The sequence below is a fragment of the Triturus cristatus genome, chromosome 6, assembly GCF_964204655.1.
Source record: "Triturus cristatus chromosome 6, aTriCri1.1, whole genome shotgun sequence".
NCBI lineage: Eukaryota > Metazoa > Chordata > Amphibia > Caudata > Salamandridae > Triturus > Triturus cristatus.
Window position 1 is genome coordinate 764,809,658 of NC_140589.1, and position 21,276 is coordinate 764,830,933.

Below are 21,276 nucleotides of genomic sequence, written 5' to 3' on the forward strand. Positions count from 1 at the left end.
AGTGTGCCTTTCCATACTGAAAAATGATTTAAATTCCACTAATTATGCCTGTGACATGTCACAGGATTGATCATGAGCTGAAAAGCATCTCACTCAATGATAGTTTGGTGGGTCATGGGGTGGCTGTAGTCCACCTGGCTCTCTGTCTCTGTTTGGCACATTGACAAAGGCATCATGCCAGGGGGTCTAGAAAGCCTATTTCTCCGAAGTGTTCTCGAGAATAATCCAGAAAATGTATCATCATATTCCCTTGTATTTTGTGGTTGAATGTCATAGATATGTTTTAATTCAGTATAGTAAAGAGTCATTTGTAGCAGAGGCTAAGGTGTTGGACTCAATATGAAAATTAAGGGTTTAAATCATGTTGTCTCTATGGTCTTTTTTGTTCTAATGTATGGTCTATTACTAAGAGTGCACTGATTAAATTAAAGGTAATCATCTTTTTTTATCAATTGGCAAAGCATTTTATTCTTCCCAGTCTATCTGAAAAGATCTGTTTAAGTCTATCACAACCTAAATATAAAACAACACTTCTTTTCTCTCTCATCTCTCACCCTCTACAGCCAACCCTACATTCCTTTCATCTATTCTATCCTGTAAATGATATTGTTAGCCAAGTGCACTGACCTGAGGCACTTTATTGACTTGTATTTTTGTGCTAAAAAGTCATAGTTATGTTTTGATTCAGCCCAGTTAAGAGTCACCCGAGGTCTGGTGGTAAAGGTCGTCAACTCTCACTCTAGAAATTAAGGGCTGGAATCCATGGGCCATATTATCAAGAATGGGTGATAACATTATCGCCGCCTTAGCGGCAGGAAACTCCCGCTAAAGCGGCGATAAGGGGCTTGATAATATGCCCCATAGAATTCCAATAGAAGCACAGGTTTGATGTCCTTCACACCACAACCTGGGCTTCTATTGGAATTCTATAGGGCATATTATCAAGCCCCTTATCGCCGCTTTAGCGGCAGTTTTCTGCCGCTAAAGCCGCGATAATGTTATCGCCCATTCTTGATAATATGGCCCCTAGTGTCTTTATGGCCATGTGCCATATCTAAGATCTGGTTGATTACAAAGAGTTTGAAGAGTAAATTAATGATGATTGTCATTTCTATCCATGGGCAAAAAAACATATTCTTGCGAATCTGTCTGAAAATATTTGCCTCCTAAATTCCTTCCTTGCCTCCCTTCATACTATTCATTATTCAGTACATTATTTGGCTGGCCATGTACACACACTCATCTCACCAGATTGACTTGTATTTGGGGGTTGAATGTCATTGTTCTGCTTTGATTAAACATAATAAAGACTTGCTCATGGCCTAACATTTAAGGTCTTAGACTCTTGCTCAGAAGATTAAGGGTTCAAATCCTGGAGTTTTATATTGCCATTTGTGTATTTGTAAGGTCTGGTCTCTTAAGCTGAGTTTCAATATTCAATGAGTAAATTAAAAGGTAACTGTTGTTTTTTTTCATTATCAAAGTGTATCTTGCCAGTCTGTCTGAAAGTATCTGTTTATAAGAATACCATGGCCCAAAGATTTTACAAGAAACATCTCTCTCCTCCCTCCTTCCATACTGTTCTATAAATTATATGGGAAGGCAAATACACACACCTATGGCACCAAAATGACTTGTGTTTTTGGGCTGGATGTCATAGTTACGATTTGATTTAGCATAGTAAAGAATCACTTTTGGCTCAGTGTTTAAGGTCTTAGACTAATTCTAGGAACATTAAGGTTTCAAATCCTTGTTTTGATTATGGATGTGTCTATTCTAATGTCTGGCTCTTACAAAGAGCTCAATGAAAAGATATCTCCCAAGAATTAAACAAAAAAGCTTGCTTTCACTCTTGTCTCTCTCCCTCTACCTCCAACCCTACCTGTCTTCTAACTCTCCCTCCCTCCCAACCCCCACAATATTCTGTAAATTATGTGGCTAGCCAAGTACACTCACCTATTGCACCATATTGACTTATATTCTTGGGCCGCATGTCATAGTTATGTTTTGACTCGACACTGGAAACGTTTAGTTGCAGCCTAGTGGTTAAGATCTTAAGCTGTTAAGGATTTGAATATTGGGTGAATAAATGGTCACATCTGGTTCATTAAGAAGAGTTAAATTAGTAAACACAACTTCATTGTCTTCTTATCTATGGGCAGATAATTGTATTCTTCAAACTCACTCTGAAAATACCTGGTTTTTAAGTATACCATAACCCAAAGATAAAAAAACCCAACATATTTCTTCTCTGTGTCTCTCTCCCTCTCCCTCACTCTCTTTCTCTCTCGGCAACCTTACGTACCTCCTCACTCGCCCTCCCTCCCTATCTCCATACTATACTGTAAATGATGTGAGTGGCCAAGTACAGTCACCTATGGCACATTATTGACTAGTTTTGGGGAAACAACCTTTACAATGCAATCATTACATCACACTACCTTTACATAGCAGTCATTACATCTCAACATCCTTTACATCGTATGTCATTACAACGCATCCATTACATCGCATGTCACTACAACGCATGTCACTACAACACAGGCATTACATCGCAAGTCATTACAATGCATACCATTACAACGCATAGTACCCTTACACTATCCAACACTTACCCTACTGTTGCACTCACTGGAGTTAGAATAGTAATTATTACCCCTACACTATCCAACACTTACCCTACTGTTGCACTCACTGGAGTTAGAATAGTAATTATTACCCCTATACTATCCAACACTTACCTTAAATGCGATGTAATGGTATGCATTGTAATGGTATGCGTTGTAAAGGTATACTGCGATGTAATGGCATGCGATGTAAAAGAATGCGTTGTTAAGGATGTTGCGATGTAAAAACTGCGTTGTAAAGGCATGCGTTGTAAATGTATGCGTTGTAACGTCATGCATTCGTATTTTTGGGCCGATGTCATAGTTATGTTTTGAGAGAGCCTAGTAAAGAGTCCTTGTGGCTTGTGTATTAAAATCTAGACTCTTGCTGTGATGATCACAGGTTTGAATCCTTAAGTCTATATGTTGCTCTAAGGTCTGATCCATTACAAAGAATAGAATTTGTAAATTAAAGGTGATTAACCGTTCACCAATAGGCAAATGATTTTATTCTTGCCACTCTGTTTGAAAGTATCTTTTTATCTGTATACCATGGTCCAAAGGGTAACAAATAAATTATTACTTCCTCTTGTCTCCTTCCTTCTACTTATTTTCCCTCCTGGTCTTCCTTTACACTAGTCTGTAAAATATATTGCTGGCCAAGTACACTCACTTGATTGAGAATAGTACTGAGTCATTTGTGGCCTAGTGGTTAAGGGCTTAGACTCTCACTCTGAAGGTTAAGGTTTGGAATACTGGTATCTATATGGTTATTTGTCTGTTCTAAGATCTAGCCTGTTACAAAGTGCTCAATGAGCAAATTAAAGGTCATTTTTAAATCTATGGGCAAATAATTTCAGTATACTATTACTCAAAGTCTAAAAAGAAAAAGAAATCTTACTCTCGCTCTCATCCCTCTCCTCTTCATCCAACCCTTCATAGTTTCCCACTTTCACTCCCTGCCTTCCATCATACTTTTTGTAAATGATGTGGCTGGCCAAGTACAAACACCTATGGCCCTATATTGATTTGTATTCTTGGACCAAATAACATAGTTATGTTTTGAGTACCTGTCATAAAGGGTCACTTGTGGCCTAGTGGTTTAGCTAGGGACTAAGGGTTCTAATCCTATTGTCTATAAGGTCACTTGCCTGGTCCATTTGTGGGCTGAGCATCATAGTTATGTTTTGACTCTACATAGTAAAGTGTCACTTGTGGCTTTGCCTTTCAGTGTTTTAGACTCTTCGGGCATAGGTAAAAGAAATTGGTGGATTGTGGTGTTACGCCAAATTTGGTAACGCCGCTCTCCATCAGTTTCAAAGCGCATGAATGCGCCGTATTTACCAAAATATGGTGCACCCCTGTGTTTTAACCAGGGCTGGCGCTAAACAAGCTGACTAGAACCAGCGCAGGCACCCTAGTACCATTTTGCTAGGGTGCCTGCGCTGCAGGGGGGATTGTTTATATGCAGGAAGGGACACCTTTTTGCACATAATCAATCATAACAGTCGATTTGCTCTATCCATGTGTGCTACAGAATGCAGCACACGTGGAAAGAGCAATATACAAGGAGAAATAAGACATTTCTCCTTATATCACCTGTTCAAGACCAGGTATTTTCTGGTCTTATTTTTGGTGCTGCCCCATACCTTGTACATATGGGGCAGCATCATAAAACAATGTGAACTGTGGCAGAACCCCCACTGCAACACCCATTGCCCACCCTTTTCACGCTAAGTGCTGCGTGAATAGGGGCATTATAATACAAGGCGGTATTAAGCCGCGTTAAGTGGCTTAACGCTGCCTTGTAAATAAGGCGAAGAACTTAACGCCACCAGAAAGTCACAAAAAGTGACGTGCTGGTAGCGTTAACTCCTTATAAATATGCCCCTTAGTCAGAAGTTTAAGGTTTTAAATACTAGTGTGCATATGTTCATGTGTCTTCACTAAAGGTCTGGTCCTTTACAAAGAATTCAATAAGTAAATTAAAGGTGACTGTCTTTTTATCCATTGGAAAATACTGTTATTCTTGCCATTCTGAAAATATCGGTCTTTAAGCATACCATAGCCCACAGACTAAAAAACACTTGTTACTCTTTCTCTCATCACTCCCACTGCCTCCCTCCATACTATTCTGCAAATGATGTGGCTGGCTAAGTACTCTCACCTATGGCACCATGCTGACTTGTATTTTTGTCCTAATGTCATAGCTATCTTTTAAATTCAAGATAATAAAGTGTCAATTGTGGCCTACTGCTTAAGCTCTTAGACTCTTAGTCAGAGGATTCAGGGTTTTAATGCTGGTGTCTGTACACTGTTCTAAGGTCTGATACATTAAATACTTCAATTAATAAATTAAAGGTGATTGTGTTTTTATCCTTGGCAAATAATTGAATTCTTGCCACACTCTCTGAAAAGAGTCAATTGCAGCCTAGTGGTTAGGATTCTAGACTCTCACTCTGAAGATGAATGATTCCACTCCTGGTATCAATATGGTCATGTCTTGAAATATCTGTCTTAAGGTATACCATAGCACACAAATAATAATAAAAAATATTTACTATTGTTCTTGTCTCTCTCCATTGACCCCCATTCCTACATACCTTTTCCATTTCCTTCCCTTCGTCCCTCCATACTATTCGGTAAATGGTGTAGTTCTCCAAGAAAAGACATCTCTGGCACCTTAGTGGAAATGTTCAGTGAGCAGGGAAGAAATGCACGAGCGAGCATGCAATGGAGTGGGTAAGAGGTGGGGAGGTGAAGCAAAAAGCAAGAGAGGAGGGCACGGATGCGGAAGGCATAATGTAGGGCAGTGGTGGGAAGAAGAGCAATGGGAGAGAGAGCAACAGAATAGAAGTACAGAAGCCAGTCAATCAAAAGTGATGGTAAAGAGGCAATTCTCTGTGGGAGGGGCAAATACAAGATTGACAAGCTGGGACATGAATACGAAGCAGGCAAATGAGTGACAGGAGAGCCCACAAATGGTAAGTAATGCGTGGCTCCAAGTCCCTCTATGTAAGCCCACAAAATGTCTTGCAACAGACAGTACATGTGGTGTCTAGTAGGTGAGACCTAAAAAGTGCAATTGCACAGTTGCACTCTTGCCAAGGCATTTTTGAGGTAAGGAGCGTTTAGTTCGCATGCTAAACAACGCATGCCATAAAAACGCGGTCGTTACAATGACCGCGTTATTATTTTGCATACTGTTACAACACAAGTTGGAACAGCGACTTGCGTTAGGGGGCAGAGGGTGTTGGATTTAAAATCCAACACCTTCCCTAGTGTCCGCACAGACTGGAGTTGGAATAGTAAATTATACTATTCCAACATCCAGCGCCCCCTATAAGCAAGTCGTTGTTCCGAATTGCGTTGTAACGGTATGCGAAATAATAGCTCGGTCGTTGTAACGACCGCGTTGTTATGGTATGCGTTGTAAACGCATGAGAAAAAACGTCATATATTCCATTTTTGGGCATACAGTTGCACGGTATATACGTTTATGAATACATAAAGTGCAATTGCACTCTTGCAAAGGAAGTTGTGGGTGTGCAGTCGCACAGTGTATACATTTATAAATACAGAAAGCCCTCTACAGGAACATAAGTAAGACTTCATAATACCTTTCCTGGAGTATTTGGAGACCTTTTGTGATTTCCTAACATTTGTAAATCTGCACACTGATGAGGTATTAAAGTTTCAAATGAAAAGTTTCATTTTTGTGAATATGGTCCATAGTGTTAAAATAGTAGCTTGTGTCCAACAGGGTGTTTGAGTAATCCTGAACAATAGCCGTGGACATGGAAAAAGCGTGTCAGCAATATATATTTTCAGCATTCCTGTACAGACAAGTTAAAGTGCTTAACTTCTCCCATCCCATCCAAAGCACATACATCTGCCAAAGACTCCAGAGGCTTGAAGGGCGAGTTGTTTCAGGAAACTCAGGGGTCATTATAGTTGGCCTGCCCCTACGTTTTCACTGTCGGCAGATTCCATGGACCATGACTAGAACGCATACCCTGCATAAATTGTAAATCACTCACGGAGTGCATCAGAAACTGGAAAGGGCTTTAGGCATTCATAATAAATGCCAAGAAGGCCTTTGATGCAGCACAGAAAATGATTTTTGGAGGGACTGAGGTGGTGGTAGGAGGGGACAAGTGGAGTGAGGTGTGGCTAGATCACAGACTTCTCCTGCAAAGCTTAAAAGCCAGAATTAGTTCTTTTAGTAATGTGCTGCCTTTTATGTGATTGGTCGACCACTCAGCACCTTCATACATTATCTGTCAGTGGAGTAAATTGCTTGTTGCTACTTTTGAGCTGTTATTAATGGAATAGCTGGATTCCTGGCATGCCTCCATGGTGCTCTGCCTGCTCTGACGAGAGACGGCCATTAATCGTCTCTCTTTGCCTCACTTTAGCTGGTTGTCATTTTCCGCATAATCCGCTGGTCCTAGGAAGAGGGGTCAAAGGGCAAACGGCTTGCATTGAGGAGAGGTTAGCGGTTTAGTGGCTGCTTCTCACCTTGCGGCGCGAGGAGCTGACAGCCCGGCTCTGTGGAGAATCAGGTTTTGTGTGTTTTCTTTTCGCTTCCTAAATGTTACTTCTAGAGTTTACAAATTGTGCCTCACCCCATTGCAGGAGGGAAGGAGCGATACAAGTTTTTTTCTCTGTACCGACGACGCTGTGTCTGAAAACAGACACACCTACTGCGGTTTTTCACAGTGACAGCAACACGTAAATTCACTCTGAGTGCACGATTAGCGGGAGGAGCTAACAATAGTACAACAGGTGGAGTGACACCGGGGCCCAACAGCCTGAGAAGCCCACTGAACCCCAAATATATCTTTGTTTTACTATCAAATCAAAGATTGGAGCAGCCCCATTTCCATTGATCGCATTTGATCCATGGCAAACTTCCTACGTCACTGACGATAAACTTTCTTGGGGGGGGGGGGGGGGCTACAGTGTACACATGAATATTCTGCAATAGTTGAACGGGGCCGTGCCCCTAAATAATGTAATCTACTTTCCATGATTGCGCCACGGTGCACCTTAAAGCAGGTGCGCCGAGTGCAAACATGAAAAGTGCGCTCTATCAGGAAGAATGCGTTGCCCCCAGGTCAGCGGATTCAAGAGAGATATGCGGCAGCGGTTTAAAAGCTGCTCCGTGTTTCTCTGCGCAGGTGGCAACCTGGCTGCCCCTTTAAAAGGGATTAGAGATCCCCTTGCAGGCGGCTTCACTGCACTCGCCTGCAAGGGATGTCTGGAGGGCCCATGGGACCCCCTTTCATCCCTGTAGAAGGGCTGCATTTAGAAAGTGCGCCACTCTTTTGTGGTGCACTTTCAGTGCACCTTCTAAAGGCATGTTTGCCTCTGTGCGCATGTCAGTAATACGGCACAGGCGCAGAGGCAAAGTGATTCCCTCATTTGCATGGGCCAGCACTGTCTGTCTGCCAGTCCTTTCTATATGACAAAAGGGGCCACACTAGCATTTGCAGCCCCTTCTGAAATACCAAAGTGCCGTGGGGTGCATAAAGTGGGCGCAAACGCCCGTTGTGCTCTCAGGCTGCTTGTGTAATACTGCCCCAGGAAGTTGTTGCTGTTCTTATGTGTACTTGCAAGAACTAACCTCGCTGCACTGGGATTTTTTTTAGCTTAGCTTAGTGAGCATTACTGTTGCTGCTCCCCTTTCTTGTCTGAGCACCTTGAGAATTTAATGGGATTCATTTAAGGATGCTTTTGGAGAAATTTCGAGCCGACGCAACTCTGGCTACCTAGTCATTTATCATTCAGAATTTAAAATTAAACCTCAAATAAAAAAAAATGCGGCTCAAAATATGAAATATAACTATTGCAAAGAATCACAGTTCATAACCATAGAAACATCCTAATATAGCTGTAGATGGAAACCGAAATTAACATGTACTGTGTAATGCATATTGGGCCAGATGTACGACCCGCCAATTAGCGAGTCTCAAATTGCGTCGCATTTGCGACTCGCAATTTGCGACTCGCTAATTGGGATGCACAACAGTGTCTGAGACACTGTTTGCCTATTCCCAATGGGGTCGCGAATTGCATGCCTCATGTATATTAATGAGGCTGATGCAATTTGCGACCCCATTGGAAATGGTTGGCACTCCCATGGATGGTGGCCTGCTGGGGTCAGCAGACCTCCATGTCTGGGACTGCTTTTAAATAAAGCAGTTTTTTTTAATGCAGCCCATTTTCCTTAAAGGAAAATGGGTTGCATTTAAAAAATGAAACGTTTTTGTTTAATTTTTTAAGAGCAGGTAGTGGTCCCTAGCACCACTGCCTGCTCTGAAAAAATGTTTGCACACCCAATCACAAAAGGGAAGGGGTCCCCTAGGGACCCCTTCCCGTTTGCGAATGGTTTACCCCCTTCTTGAAGAGGGTGGTAAACTGCGAGAGTTTTGCGACCGCAATTGCAGCCGCAAAACATTCTTACATAGGTGTTGGACTCGCTAGTAGGAAGGGACGCACTTGGAATGCCCCTTCCTAATAGCGAGTCGCTAACCCTATTTTGCAAGTCGCTATTTAATTAGCGACTTGCAAATTAGGGTAAGTACATGGGCCACAGTTTTTTTTGCATGCGCAAACAGGACTAAAACCCATTTGCGCACGCAAAAATCCATCGTACATCTGGCCCCTAATGCTTTGAAATGCATAGGGCTAATTTAGGAAACCCTACCATTTAGGACTTTGCAAATAAGGTGCACAATAGATATATTGAATCTGTGTCTCACTAGCAGACGTCTGGCAAATTTGCCTCAATGATTGCCCTTCGCCTTTTTACAAAAGACCTTTTTTGTTGTCTGTTTATTTATTAAAAACATTTCGACCATACTGGCCATTAGGGGCTCAGTCATGAAGTAAGAAATAAACACACATAAAGAAAAGCCGGCGAAGAAAGTACATCAACAAAGAAAGTAACTTTAATACACATCGCTTTTAAAACACATAACAGGCAATTTAAATGAGTGAATCCAACAGTGGCGGCTCCTCTGCTAAGGCAGAGTAGTCGCCCCACTGCTTTTTGCAGTGTAAAACAATGAAAATGATAACTCGAGGTTATTGTCCTTTTAGTATTCCCTGTTGTGGCATCGTTGTGGGGCGGGGCTGCTCTCAGAGCAGGGGCAGTAGTGGTTTGCACTCCCTATGTGAGCATGAGTTCTTGGTTGGACCTCTCAGGCTGCCCAAAACAGTCATGCGCACATACCGTGTTCTCCATGCAGGCTGCATTACAGCCTGCATGGAGAACATGCCCACCACTCCAGCCCCTGGACACGGCGCTCAGACCAATCCCGGCCGGCCGGAAGGTAAGCAATCTTTTTTTAACCCTTTCCCCAGCCCACCCCACTGCTGTTTCCAGGTAGCAGCCGCCGCTGGAATCCACTGAGTATCAAATATGCTTTGTCCATAAACTGATGTTCCTGGGAATTTGAACATCACTAGATTACACAGAGCAATTAGGATGGAATGCATCAACATGTAAAGGCCTGCATAGAAACATATGTAACATTGTGGTGCCAAATTAGTAACGGCAGTGCTTAATTGAAGCCAGTGTTTGCTGGTACTCAGCACCCGGACCCATTTTAGAGGGCAGGTACTTAAATTGAGTAGTTTCTTGCAATTGCTGTTGCACTGTGCAATGTGCAAATTGTATTTTATCATGTTATGTTATGATCTCTTGGTATGACGCAACAAATCGGAAACAAAAGAATATCTTAGCGCTTCTGCTGAAGTATATGACTAGTGAAAAACTGACTAAAACAGCCAGGTTTTTAGAAGTTTTTTAAACATACTCAGCTCTCTGTATAAGCGAATTGTTAGGGGAAGTTCATTTGAATAGAAAGGGGCCAAGTAGGCAAAAGACCTCCCACCAAATCTGGAGGTACGAATTGTAGGAATTTGAAGAAGGGATTGCCTGTAGATCTCAGTGCTCTAGTCGTGTGATAATAACTGATTCTATTTTGTAGGTAGGTCGGAGCCTTACAGTTCAGGGTTTTATGGGTAAGACAGCATATCTTAAACATGAGTCTTTTCCTTATAGGTAGCCAATGTATGGAATAAAATATTGGGGCAGAGGGAGCGCCTGACAGAAGGTTACACACCAGTCTGGCTGCAGTATTCTGCACAGCCTGCAATTTAGATAGTAAAGTCTCATTTGCACCGGCAAGTAAAGCATTTCGAGATGACTTGTAATTAAGGTTAGAACTAGGGTTTTACTAGAGGTAGCAGGAAACCATTTGAAATGCTTTTTTCAATAGTCGGATGGTGGCAAAGCAGATTCCGCCAAAGGGTTGAAACTAGTTCTTTTATAGACAAAGAAGTTTCAAACTTTATGCCAAAGTTTTTAACTACTTGTTTTGGGGACAGGGGAGCTCCTAATTTGGATGTCGCATATAGAAAAAGCAAGGCTCCTTTGTAAGGATATTGTTGTGTTCACAATGCACATTTCCGTTCCCCCGGCATTGTCATGCTCCAGGGATCAGACTGACCCTTGTTTTATACTGCTCACTACTGACAAAATGCTTGTCCTATCATAGCGATTGCAAGAAGTGCCATATCGAAAACAGCTGTGACATGCTGGTTCTTTCCAGCACCGTGCATTCAATAGCAATATGCATTTATTTGAAAAACAACAGAAATTTGGAACACAATGATTATATTTCTGAGTGCCAGGTATTGATAGTATCCCTACCGACATTTTCCTATATGATAAGGATAAATGGAGCAGGTATATTATGCTACTGGCAAATGCGATTGCCCTTGGTGCCCCCGTCCCTGATTCCTGGAGAGGGGAGAAGATCATCCCGGTATACAAAAAACGTGACAAGTCCCTGCCAGGACATTATAGGCCCATAAGCCTAATTGATTCCATTCAAAAGGTGGTAGCTCGCCTTGTCTTGACTAAGGTCCAAGAGTGGATAGATTCTAACGACATCCTAACTCCATTACAAGCGGGTTTTCGGGTACATACCGGCACTATAGACCAATTCTTTTCATTTTATCTTAATATACTGGCGGACCGTAATCCTTGACAAGGGCAGCATGTATGCTGCCTTTGTTGACCTCAAGTCAGCCTTTCACCAGTTCTCTCGCAACAAACTCTGGGTGGTGTTACAGGAGCTGGGGATGCCCATGGACTTGCTCTCCCTTATCACCCGCCTCCATGAGAAAGTCCCTTGAGGAGTTCTGGGCTGATTTAATTTTCTCCTCAAAGAACTTAGCCTGGGTTTCTTTAATACCATTGTGGTAGATTTTGATGGCTGATTTATATTTGCTTTTAAGTTGTGGGTCGTAGTTTTTCCTCCAGTCCCTTTCCCTTTTTTTGCAGTCTTTCTTTAACGCTAACAGTTGAGGGTTGAACCATCCCTCTGCCCTGGGTCTGGTTTTAGCTGTGACGGAGACTTTGGGGGCTAGTTTATCTAAGGATTGGGTGATCCAGGTTTAATATGATTCCTCAACTGTTACTGGCAACTTGGTGTTAAGTGCATTTGTTTCTGCTAGGACATTCCCCCACGCCTCTGCGTTGAGCTTAGCCCAGCACCTTTTCTTTATTTAGTCTATTCGGGAAGCTCCCTGCTGCACTCTACCTTTCTTCCCTATATAAAAAGGGATATAGTGATGGTCTGACCAGGGGACTGGTATTGATGGTCCGACTTTAATGTTAGAGTTGTTTGGGATGACTAGATCCACTATATGTCCCTCGGAGTCCGTGGCACCCAGTACCAGCTGAGATAGTTGGAAAGCTTTGAGATCTGCCACCATCCTTTTAATGCTGGGGAGGTTCTGGTCCTCCATATGTAAATTTAGATCTCCTATTACGGTAGTGTTAACTCTCTTTAGTGTTAGGCTGGCTAGTGAGTCTGATAGACCTTCTAGGAACTTGCTGTAAGGACCCGGAGGTCTGCAAATTAGAAGCCCTGAGAAGGTGTGGTTGGGTGTTAGGTATATTGCAAATAGGAGACATTTGCTCCCTTTAACCTGGAAGGTCTCGGTGGTGCAGTTGTATTCACTTTTTATTAAAAAAGCCAGGCCACCCCCTGCCTGTCCGACCCTGTCAATTCTGAGATTTTTATAGCCTGGGGGTAAGGCCATTACTATGTCCGGGGAGGAGCATTCTGTGAGCCAACTTTCTGTAATAAACAGGGCATCTATGGCGGTCTTCTCTACCAATAGGTGGATTTCTATTTTATGCTTGGGGAGGGAGCGACAGTTAATCAACTCCAGCTTCTAGGCCTGCATTTACTTAATTGCCTCGGTCTTATTCCACCCTGGCTCTGGAAGTCATTTTAGCTCTAACTCACAGTGGGGTCAGGACGTGCCTTATAATGCTTTGCCCGTAAATTCCCAGCTCTTATCACATCTGACTTCCCTTGGTTTGTTAAGGTCACGTAGTTCCTGACCCGAGTACGAGATCCTCTAGATTTGTGCAGGGTTCCTGGCCCCTGGGCCCAGTCTGGCTCGGACGGGCACAGACGAGGTTGCGTTTGGCGCGCCAGCGGCACTCCCGCTGCGCGTGTCTGCTGCGCGCCCGCTACCCGGCCTTCATTTAAGGCCATCCGGTGACCGGTGACTTTTGCATTGACCTATCAGCTGATCTCAAATCAATATATCAGCTGGGACAAAAAATTCATTTCATGGAGAGCTCGCTGAGCCTTTAAATAAACTGATCAACACATCAGCTCTGCTCTATATAGAAGTTATATCTGGACATTACTGAATTGACCTCCTTGGCAAACCTAGTCTCAAGTCTTTTCGACAAGATCTCCTTTCAAAATGGCTTGAACATTTACAATCCACTGCTACGGGTAAGTACTTCAATATGTGTCGGACCTTCTTTCACCCAACGCATTCAACAATAAGGCTGTCTTTCGAGGAGATTGAAAATTCTGTCCATTTAGGGGCATATTTACAACAAAGTGGCAGAGCGTGGCGTTATAAGTTACAAAATGTCTTTTTTTTTTTAAAGATTGTTTATGTGCAGGAAGGTTCACCTTCCTGCACATAAACAATCAATGGCCTTTTGCTGGTTTTATGTATGCTGCACATGGAAACAGCAAAAACGAGGCGAAATAAAGCATTTCTCCTCGTTTCGATTTTTTAAGATCAGGTTTTCCAGCTCCTAATTTTGGTGTTGCCTCCTATTTATGCTGCCTGTGCAAATAGGGGGGCAGCGTCAAAATCAATGGATGTTGCGGTGAGATTCCATTCTAATATCACCTAATAATAATAAATGCCTTAAAAGTACAGAAGAACAAAATCATGTAAAAAAATGTAATAATAATGTGCAGATTAATTAGGTTTGCACATCACTGGTAATCATGTACTCTTCAGCTCACAGGATTTCAGCATGCAATGACTTCAGTGAGAGAAGGTGTGTGTGTCACCAACACACAGTGAAGAAACCAAGAAGATACGTGTTGCATTAAGGTGGGCGCTTCACAGTGAAGCCAAATACAAAATGGCGCAAGGTGTGCATGTCACTGATATTAGAGGCACACTCTGAAGAAAACGAGAAGATACACATTGCATTAAAGTGTGCACATCACCGTGAAGCCTCACCAACTGGGCTCTACTCCTGTGCCCAAACAAGCAGTAAAGAATCTTGGTATGAAATTAGACCAAGCTTTAACGATGAAAGAGCACATCTTGGCCACCTCCGGAGTATGCTATCATAACATGCGCCTTCCACGCAGAATAGTCCTCTATCTTCCAACCTCTGCACGAAAGACTCTAGTCCAAGTCTTAGTAATAAACAGACTGGACTACGACAACTCCCTTTTAATGGATGCTAATGAGTCCTTAGTTGCCAAACTGCAGGTAGTTAAAAATACTGCAGCCAGGCTCGTTCTCCATTGCCCTTCCGGTACAGCTTCGGCTCTGTTGCTTAGGGAACTGCACTGGCTGCCAGTGAAGAAAAGATCTTGTTTTAGGATCTGCTGCCTTCCTTATGATGCCCTAAAAGGGAAAATCCCATTATAGCTCCAACAAACAAATTAAAGCATACACACCTGGCCGTTGCCTAAACTCTCGTGATAAAGCCTTACTGTGTGTTCCTCGCATTCGCCTGACTCGCAGCGGAGGAAAGGCTTTTTCCTATCTCGCTCCCTACTACTGGAACAAGCTTCCACTTCATGTTCGCTAATGTCCAAACTACTGTAAATTTAGAAAACTACTCAAATCTCACCTATTCTGAACTCTTTCTCCCTCCACTGATTCTTGTTTCCGAACAGCGCCGAGATGCCCCCGGGTTAGTTGTGCGCTACATAAAATAACATAACATAACAAGCCCAATACAAAATGGCGCACGGTTAATTTACCTAGAGCTCAGCATTGTCACACGAAGTTACGTGAAAGATCCTTGGGCCCAAGTTAAAATGGGCTTATATGGTGTCATCTTATAGGATGTCCCACAATGCCACATGTCACACTGAAGATCTTCCTCATCGCTGAAGACCTCTCGCACTGAGCGTTGAGATAAGGAGAGCATCTGCCTGTTCAAAGCAGGCACAACTTAGCTTAATACACTGTAAACAGTGATACGTTCTCACCACCGTTCATGATAATATACTGATACATATTAAGCACTACAACTGGAACGTAGCCCTCCCAAGCCAGCTAGCGAATAACTGCCAAACTTAGAACCACCACACTTCTCGGCAAGTCTAGAACATTACCAACATTCTGATTCTTAAAAACTTTGTTCCGCTAAAAATGACCTGTAAGCTGTCTACTATGGCTATGATGAGCAGATGTATCAGGACTCTAAGGGGGTCATATGATGGCGGAAGGACTGACACTGCCGGGCCGGCGGTGGCGGTCCTTCCGCCATCACATAGCGATTTAAACACCGCCAAATTAGGATGGCGGTGGGTACCGCGGTGAACGCAAAGTCCCTCCGCCGCTTCAATGCCAAAGGCAATCGCACCGATTGCCTGGCGGTCGGAGCAGGACCACCAATATGGTGGTGGTGCCTAGCAGGCACCGTCCACCACATTAGAATGTGGGTCCGAAAAGGCCTTTCCATGGCAGCGAGGTGTGTGGGGGAGGTGTCGCTGCACTGGGGGGGTACTCATGGTACCCCCCCTCATTTCCATGTACCAAGTGGCAGGCACAGTGTGGAGCCTGCCACATAGTGCAGGGAAATGCTGTGCATACACTTTTCACATTGCGTGTGGTGCTGCAGCCAGCAGCACCGCCCGCAATGAGAAAAGCCCAGGATGCGCCCGCCATCCTAATCGCAGTGGGGAGACCGCCGCATGTCTGCCGGCGGTCCCAAACACCGCTACAATGGCGTGCGGACCAAGTCCGCCCGCCATCGTAATCATCGTAATGTTGTTGAAAACTAAAATGCCGATATGATTAAGCATTTACTAAAGACATGAATTCTCTCCAGTTAAAGCATGTCTTTCGTCTTATGTTGCCTAATGTCCGGACTCCATTTTGTACTGTCATGTCTCCACGTGCTCAGCACGAGAAGAGACCTATCTTCGTGTTAGTTGCTCTTGTAATCTGCCTAGCAACAGTCTATAAATAGTCCCTTTGTCCGTCTGGCGCATGTCCAGACTTGACCACATCTGTTATCAGTTAGTCCTTGCTTGCCCATGTTTTCGCGGGCTTAGGAGTGTGTTAACTCCGCCCACATATTCATTCTGTGTCGAAAATGTCCATAAAAGGTAATGCTTTTCGCCTCATGTTGTATCCACCCACTTATGAGCCCCTCTGTTGTGTATAAAAGGGGACCGTGTACGCAAGTTCTTTGTGCTACTCTATGCAATACTGAAGAGTGTTGTATGGGCTGTAGGACCACCCTTAAGGGTTAATAAACTTTGTCTTTGTATTTGAAGTTTCCGTGCCAACTTCCTTCTAGTTTACGTTACAGGAGAGCGAACCCTAGTATTCTGCGGGCCTAGCTGGGGCCTGTATTCGTCAATTGGCGCCCGTCACGTGGGGCTCATCGGCGACTCGGATGCTCGAAGGACTGGTCGTGACGAAGGTGAGGAATTTGGCCGGGGATGTGATCACTGCCAGTGGCGTTTTTAGTCCTGGCATCCCGAGGTTTTCTTCCTTCCCTTCCGAACTGACCTTCTGGGTGGCGCCGGTCCTCGACTGAGACCTCTTCTGTCGGTTTGCCGCGAAAGCCGTTTGGGCGAATTTTGGAACTTGGCAGTTGGAACCTGGACACTCTTGATTGGTAAGAACCGTTGTATGGTACTTGCTCCGAGTTTTGAAGCCTGGGTTGGCTATTTGAGTTTGATTTGTGATGACCGGTCATATTTTGTATTGATTATTGTGAGAATATATGCGTTGCAACACATATAGGCAGGTAATGTGGAGATATTTCTCCGGAGCTGTGTAAATCTGAACGGCGCAAAGTTTAAGTGCCATTTTTTTGATAATACTGCATATTTTGCATTATTTTTGAGCATGCCTGCTTTTAGCGCACTCCATAAGTGGTGCTGCTGTTTTGGAAACCGGTTAAACCTCGAGGAATCTGCTCCAGCCCCCCCAGAGGGGACTCCTAATAGGGATATGTATGTGAAGCATGGTCTTTCCTCTATAATGTACAGCACAGTGTGGTGGAAATACACCAAAAAGGATCCTGAGTTACGATGGCCTTTGTATGGCTCGTTTGATATGCGCAAGATTGAGTATGTGGAACAGTGTATGTGTAAACGGCGTGCTCGGCAAGACATGTTTGAATGTGTACGGTTATGGGTGAAGGAAGTGCGTGAGCGAGAGAAACGTGAGAAAGCGCTGTTGGATAAAGAGCAACGGAAAAATGATCATGTGAGAGCGCAGGAAGCGAAGCGTCAGGAGGAAAGAGAACTGGCGGAGAAACAAGAGAAAGAACGTAGGTTGCAAGTCTCGGGTCAATATGCTGTCCGCCAGCCACTTTATCCTGTCCTTACTAATCTTGACGATGATTTTTATTTATTAGATCGCTCTCCGCCCCCTTATGTTGGCGCGTCTGCCCCGAGATCACGGGATTCTGGATTGGTTTCGGATAAGGTAGACACGCGGTCTATGTTATCAGTTGAGCGTATGGGTGAGCTTCGGAAAATTTCTCTTTGTGCACTTAAGGGCAAGTTATCCCTTGCTGAATTGTTGGACTCTTTGGAAAAGTGGCGGGATAGAGAGAAGTTGTATTTTCTTGAAACCTTTTCTGATGAAGTGATTACTGCCTTTCGGAAATATTCAGAAGTTTTTTAGCCTGATGATGTAGTATTAGATGCTAAAGCATTACGTAACGGTGTTTTTTCTCCCTCTAAGGCACCTGAGGCGGTCCGGCGGCTGTTTGCATTGCGGGACGCGGCGAGTGAACTTAAAGAGAGAGCGCGCCTAAAGACAGGGGAGGAGGAGCAATCGGATTCACGTATCGGCCGCGACCAATCATCTACCTCCTACTTAGATAAGAGCGAACTAGTGCATGCTAAACCAATGCGAGAGGCAGCGCCTTTGTATGTTCCTCCTAAAGGGGCAGGAACTAGCTTGGATATGTCTTCCCCCGATGCTAAGGGTTATTTTGTGTATAATTGGGTTTATACTCCCTGGCATAGAGCTGATGTTATGGCATTAAAGAATGCATTGCCTGACCCCTGCAAGAATCCAGCGGCCTTTTACGAAGAAGTCGAGGGGGCCTTGAATTCTTGTACTATGACTTTAGCAGATATAGATTTGTTCTTTGGGCTTATTTTACCACCGGATATGTGGCGATCTGTGCGGAAGGTGGATGATCTAGCCGTTTTTAAGGCCAAATGGTCTGAGATTGAGGATGAGGATAGGGAGAGAAAACCCGCGCAAAAACCGCCCCAGATTATTTTAGATCTCCCCGCTGCTATCTTGACCAAGTTGAAGACGATTATTCCCCCTAAAAAGATTGATTGGAATATGTTAGCTTCGTGTAAACAGAAGGTTGATGAATCAGTTTCAGATTTCTTTACACGCTTTGAGGAGACATTTCATGATTTCAGTGGTCAGTCGCTTACGGATGATACGGGCCGACATCTTTTTGTGGATAAATATGTGGCGAATTTATTACCGGGAATAGCAGCTCGTTTAAAAGCGAGTGAAAGTTCTTGGTCCACCTCGTCTCCTGCATCCCTCCTGACTATGGCTCAGTATTATGAGCGTCAGGAACAAGAAGCGAAGGGGAATGAGGAGAAGAAATCGAAAGATTTGAAAACTAAGGTGATGTTAGCATAAGTATATAGTCCGCCTCGTCGGGGTGTAGAACGAGGTAGGGGAGGATTCTATGGTCCCCCTTCGGGTCGGTCAGATGTAAATAGAAATCAATGTGCGTATTGTAAACAGTCGGGTCATTGGGCCAGAGATTGTCCGGTGTTGTATGCATCTTGTCAGGGACGTGGTCAGGGACCACCGAGAGGTAGAGGGGGCTTTTCGAATTATAGAGGGAACTCTAATGATCGTACTCGATTTGAGCCTAGCGTACAGCAACGGGATAGACCTAATGTGTTTGATAGGCAACACCAGTATCAAATGTCTGGGAATGACCGTTCTGGGTATCATGACTCACAGCATGAGTAGGATTGCGTTGGATGGGGGTTTGAATCAGTTGAAGTGCCGGTTGATCAGAAGGGTCCTTATGTTTCAGCAAATGTTTTGGGTTCTACTGATCGGTTCCTAGTTGATACAGGAGCTACTCGCAGTGCGCTGTCCAAACAATTGGTTCCGAGGGCTCCCCCATCTGGCTTAATGGTTACATCGGTAGGGTTTGATGGTACACTCTCTCGCAGCCCTCTTTCCCGACCCCTTGCATTCCATGTTGACAACCTTTCTGCGTCCTGTCCGTTTCTGCTTGCCCCGAACACGCCTGACAACATTATGGGTCTTGATATGCTCAAGTACTTCAGAGCAACGATCCGCTGCTCCCCTACTGGAGTATGTGTGATCTTAAATGATAATCACCCCATGACAGAACGGATGTGTGTGGTTGCAGAGGATACTGTCTTAGCTTCCCTCCCTCATACTTTGTGGGCTACTTCGGATACTGATGTGGGACAGATGGTGATTCCGCCTGTCCACATTAGTGTCCAGGAGGGTGCGGTGTTACCGCGCCTCCCTCAGTATCGTATTTCCCAGGAGGGGGAGGAAGCACTCATACAGATTGTGCAGGATTTGATTAAGGTGGGAGTAGTGGAAGAAGTTCCCTATAATGTCTGCAACAGTCCTATTTTACCCATTTTGAAGAAAGATACTGATACCAGAGTTTATCGTTTTATCATTGACTTAAGGGAAGTGAATAAGATAGTGATACCTCAGTATCCAGTGGTTTCTGATATCACGACGTTACTTACTCTGGTCCCGCCAACGGCGACCACGTTTTCAGTTATTGATTTGAAAAATGCCTTCTTTTCGATCCCTATTCACCCTGATAGCCGATACCTTTTCGGTTTTACTCTGAATAATAGGTCTTATAGATTTTGTAGAGTCCCTCAGGGCTATACAGAAAGCCCTAGCATTTACAGTCAAGCATTGAAAAGGCAATTGGATTCCTTTGTTCTGCCCGAGGGTGTCGCCCTTATACAATATGTCGATGACATCTTGTTGGCGGCCGACACTCCTGAGTTGTGTGAAAAGTGTACGTTATCCTTGCTTTCCTTTTTGGCATCTCACAATCACAAAGTGTCGAAGAAGAAATTGCAATTCTGTAGACCAAAGGTGACTTATTTGGGTCACCTTTTGTCTAAGGAGGGGCGTGCACTCACACCAGATCGTATTCAAGCAATTTTGGACACGCCAGTACCTTCCACACAGAAGGACGTGCGTGCATTTTTGGGTCTTGCTTCTTTCTGTAGGCAATGGATATTGGGATTTTCACATATAGCTAAGCCCTTGTTAGCACTTTTGACAAAAGACACACCGATCCCTCTTCCCTGGTCAAATGAGTGTGAAATTGCCTTTCAGCAATTACGACAAGCCCTTTGTTCAGCACCAGTGTTAGGTACCCCTGATTATACGAAGCCCTTTTCACTGTATGTGCATGAGAAAGATGGATGTGCATTATCAGTTTTAGTGCAGATGCACGGCGATAAGCAGCGCCCTTGTGCATATTTTTCGGCTGTACTTGATCCTGTTGCCCGAGCATTGCCTGGTTGTTTTCGCTCGGTTGCGGCGACAGCTGTGTCAATACGCCAAAGCGAGGGAATTGTGTTATCTCATAAGCTGTTGGTATTAGTTCCCCACGCTGTTGATGCCCTGCTTAATCAGACAAAGACGCAGCATTTGACCAGTGCTCGTTTAACGGGATATGAGTTGACGCTTTTGGCTCCTCATATTACGTTAAAGAGGTGTGCAACGTTAAATCCAGCCACATTGTTGCCGTTCCCGGAAACTCAGTCTGAGGCACGAAAAGCACATGACTGTATTCTTGTGACTGAGGAACAGACAAAGGGTCGTATTGATCTCCAGGATACGCCCTTTACAGATGTAGATGGAGAACTGTGGGTGGACGGATCATGCCTGAAGCTACCAGATGGTACGACTTCAGCAGCGTATGCAATTACCACATTACAAACAATAGTGGAGACAGCGCGCATACCGCAGAGATCAGCTCAAGCAGCAGAACTGATAGCATTAACACGAGCATGTGAGCTCAGTGCAGGATTGTGTGTGAATG